The following is a 4541-nucleotide window of genomic DNA, read 5'->3' on the forward strand; positions in this document are numbered from 1 at the left end:
AGGAAACAAAAACAATCCGTAGATAAGCAAAGCCAAGACTTCCTCAAAAGCGCTCATATCTTGGATGCTGACGAAGTACCGAGCTTGATCAAACAGGAATTTGGAGGGCAATCCTTGAATTCCTCCTCTACTCACCATATGAGTTCTGATGTCGACTACGTTCAAAGGAGTAGTTGCAGCAATGATAATGTCGTCAGGATTCTTTTCCAAACCGGAGTACGGATCTTGCGCGTACACGGGTATTCCAATCAGACGAGAGTACTCCTCTAACGTAGGCATGAGCTGATAATCTGGAAAGGTGAAACAGTGATACGTCGGATCGTAAAACTGTACCAAGGTGGGAAGGATCCCATCCACCATGTTGGCATTGAGCAAAGGCAGAAGTTTTCCATACTTCTCTTTGAAAGCCTGGGGGTTGACCACCAGTTTTCCGAGCTTTCCCAGCTCCTCGACCTGGGGAATCTTGAAGGTGTATTTCCTAGCTCTCTTTCTTCCGTAATCCATAATATAGATCCTTAAGTCCTTTCTCCGTTTCTCTCTTTCTCTGAAGTTCAAAACGTTCGTTATTTAGTTTCCTTGAAAAACGACTCGAAAAAGACTCTTTTTGTTTTTAGTTGTTTATTAATGAATGATGCATGAATGCATGAATGCACACACAAGAGTTTTAAACAAACATGGCGTTGAAAGGTATAGTGGTCATGAAGTCAAAACGCAATCCCCGCCCCAATGGTAAACTAAGGTTAAGGATTTTTGTACCTGTAGAACGGGTTCTAGGGGTCTCAGAGTTTTTGCTCAACCTTAAAGATACGTTGATTGGTATCTATAAGAGAGTTTTCTCTGAGTGTAGTATCTGCGTGACAATTACTTTCGTAATCACCGCTCTAAGTCCTAAAAGAGGCTTTAAGTGGGGTTAATGTGTTTCTAGGTCCTCCTGGTACAAATCAGTCTCGGAATGCAGTGGCGCAGTTAATCACAACCAGCCAGGCAAATCCCAAGAGTAGACTTGGAAACCAAGATTAGAGGGCCTTCACCGGGAAGACATCCTCCATCCTATCTTATGTTGCACTCAAATCCGGGTATAGGATTTCTCACCACAAGGGGGAATCAAGCCCTTTCCCGATACAGAATAAACAAAATAAACAAATATATATGCAACAATCACATGATATGACACAGAGGTTAGGCAGGACCTCTCTTGTTTGAGGGGGAAATTGGCATCCCTAATTCCTCATTGGGGCTGGACCAGCAACAGGTCAACCATTGGTTTGGATGAAAAACCAAGGTTTTTAACACTTATATCCCCAGCAGAGTCGCCATTTTTCTGTGGTGTTCGTTTTCTTTACCTCCCCGTTTCACTTGGGAGGACGGCACGCTAAACCCTTCACGCGAAATTTGGAAGGAGAATGCGCCCGTGGTGGGATGAATTTTATTTCAGTTCTTCCTACGATATCACACGAACTTTCTTATTGGTCCTACGAGTAGGAAAGGGAAAAAAAGATCTCAACTAAACCCTAGGAGTTTGCTAAGTGTGGGGATTTCACCTAGACTAGAAATTCTGGAGTCCGGGGGGTCGGTTATACATAGGGAAGTGTTTAAACACCCTACATATCTGTAGTACTCTACAGGAACCTTCTCTGTGTCATTGTGATTGTGTTTGCTGCTAATGATTGGGAAAGTTTCTCCTTTGTGTTAGGAGAGAGAATTGAATTGATTTAAAGAAAGACAGACAGATAGACAGACTGACTATTTTTGGTATTTTATTAGCTCGCTGAGATTCCTTGTGAACCTCATGCCTACATATCCCTAGTGGAAGTCAGAGCTTAATGTAGTTCGGGGAACTAACTAGGGAAATTAATTGTTTTTGGTGCCTTGCTTGAAGCTCAAGGTTGAAGCTTGGAATTAAATCTCTGTTTACAGTAAAGAGACATGAAATCATCTTTACAGAGAGGTATTTGTACTATTCTACCACAAACATTTAAAGGAGTGACAGAATAACTGGATTCATTTCATTCAAGAGGGGGACCTTACTTGTGTGTGCAAGTATGCCAGTCAGATGCCTCTTAAATGAAAGAAAGTTGCTCGTCCAAATTAGGGAAAGTGTACAAGTCTGGGGATGTGCCAGAGCATGTCTTTCAGAGTCCTAAATGGGAGACTTTGATTGAAATTGAAATTGAAATGTTTGTTTGTTTGAATGTGGTAGAGTAGTAAAAATATCTCTCTATAGAGATAAGCTATGTCTATCTACTGTATGAAAGATTTGAATTTAGCTGGCTTGTATGAGGCCCAAACTTGAGGCTTTTTGATTGATTTATTAATATTATTGACTCTGGGAGATGACTCCACTGGGGATTAATTACAGGGTGTTTTTGTGTTCTGTACGAAGCCCAGAATTGAGGCTGACTCTGTTTATTTGATGGATTTTTATTTGGTGTTCTGTACAAAGCCCAGAATTGAGGCTGACCCTACTTAGGGAGACTATATTTGTGTGCCTTGTACAAAGCCCAAGGTTGTGGCTGACTGCTGAGGATAATTGAATTTTTGAGACTATGAATGGCTCTATTTTGTGTGCCTTGTACAAAGCCCAAGGTTGTGGCTGACTTTAGCTAGGGAAAAAAAACATTATTTTCTGCCTTGTACAAAGCCCAAGGTTGTGGCTGACTCTTAAATAAACTGAGTATGGATGACTCTATGGGGAAAAGATCCTAGGTGTTAGGAATCTTTGACACATGAAAATATGGTTTATCTGCCTTGTACAAAGCCCAAGGTTGTGGCTACTGAGTGATGAAGAACTCACCGGGGAGACTCTATTATCTGCCTTGTACAATGCCCAAGGTTGAGGCTGACTCTTGACAGGGGAGTTTTATTGTTTGGTGCCTTGTATGAAGCCCAAGGTTGAGGCTAACTATTTTTGTTGGTTTTGACTCTACTGAGGAAATTTTATTTATTGAAAGACTGTTTTTCTTTGGAAGCTAACCCTTTCCAGAGATTTTGATTCAGCTGGAGAAATTATTTGGTAAAAGACTGAATTTACCATGTTTTTTGGAGGCTGACCCTTTCCAGGGGTTTTGACTCTTTTGGGGAAATTATCTCCTAAGAGAAATGAATCTTTATTTTTTGACATTTTTATTAATTGACTTTGGAGGCTAACCCTTTCCAGGGATTTTGTTGAAATGATGGATTGATTTTAATTGACTTTGGAGGCTAACCCTTTCCAGGGGTTTTATTGAAAATGAAAGAATGTGTGGAAGCTAACCCTTTCCAGGGATTTTATTAAAAAGGTTAGCAGAAAGATTATCTAATGGAGACTTCTTGTTTAAAGCCCAAGATGGAGGCTGACACATGCTTAGGAGAAAATAAACATAGATCCTAGACTCTGCTAAGAAAAATTGGTGAAGATAAGGGTGACAGAGACTGTCCATGCCTCTCATTCCAAAAGGTGTGCTCAATGTGAAATTGAGACAAACTTAGCTTGTTTAAAGTCTGGTTTAAATTGGAAGAAACTCACCAGGGTAGGCTAAAAGGTGACTAAAGACCTGTTCCTATGTTTATGAGAAACCTGATGGGTCCTTGTATACAAGCTCAAGAGGAAGCTGGAAATGCTTTTAAGAAGCCTGTGGGTCCTTGTACAAAGCCCAAGAGGAGGCTAATCGAGGGTCCTTGTTATAGCACAAGAGAAAGCTATGTAGTTTTGAACTTATTTTGGCTCTAAGCAAATGGGTAAGAGGTTTCACCGGGAATAATTCCTCTTTGGGTGGATGTGTCCTATTATTTGGATTCTAAGGTTTTTGCCAAGATGTTTCACCGGGAATAATTCATCTTGGGGGTTTGAACTACAGATCTCTAATTAGGAAAGAGCCTTCACCGGGAAGACATTCTCAATCCTATGTCATATTCCTATAATATATATATATATAGTTTAACTGTCCTAGGGTTTATACTCAAACGTAGTTCTAAACTAATATATGCACAGTTTATATTTGATAGTAATTTAAACAAAGACTGTAAATTGAAAGCTTGTAAAGCCTAACCTGGATGGAGTGGAGGCCATTGAAGAAGTATGTACAGAGCCTCAACAGTATTTTTGTTGTTTTGTTGATAACAGTTGAATATATATGATAAACAGTTAATGGTTTTTGAAAACAGAAGAAGTGAAGATGGACAAAGGTCACATGGGTATCTGAAGAGTTTCACCGGGAATAATGCCCTTCAAATACCAGAAGAATGTTTTGAAAACAGAAAGAAGATTTTGAAAATACAGTTTTGAAAACAAGCTAAGAAGAGAAGGTTTTTGGGACTTACACTCTATTAGAGGCCCAGTACTTTACAGTACTGGTTATGAGAGCAATTTGAAAATGATTTTGAATGATACAAGGTTTTGTTGTTTGAAAACCCTAATCATTTGATTTATTCGGAGATTGAAAACAGTTTTGAAAATTGACAAAAGTCAACTTAATTAGGGTAAAAATAAAGACTTTTTAACTAATTAAGACCTAAACAATTAGGGTTTTATCATAAAATTATTTACAAAGTGATTAGGTTAA

At 39.2% G+C, this 4541-nt stretch overlaps 1 long non-coding RNA gene across 1 annotated transcript; it reads left to right on the top strand.

The window, feature by feature from the left end:
- The first annotated feature begins 3751 nt into the window (after positions 1-3751).
- Positions 3752-4217, top strand: LOC131656645 (uncharacterized). The gene is made up of 3 exons (XR_009300220.1): positions 3752-3885; positions 3985-4055; positions 4144-4217. It is a non-coding gene; the product is annotated as an uncharacterized LOC131656645 (long non-coding RNA).
- The last annotated feature ends 324 nt before the right edge of the window (positions 4218-4541 follow it).

The sequence above is a fragment of the Vicia villosa genome, linkage group LG3 (genome assembly GCF_029867415.1).
Source record: "Vicia villosa cultivar HV-30 ecotype Madison, WI linkage group LG3, Vvil1.0, whole genome shotgun sequence".
NCBI lineage: Eukaryota > Viridiplantae > Streptophyta > Magnoliopsida > Fabales > Fabaceae > Vicia > Vicia villosa.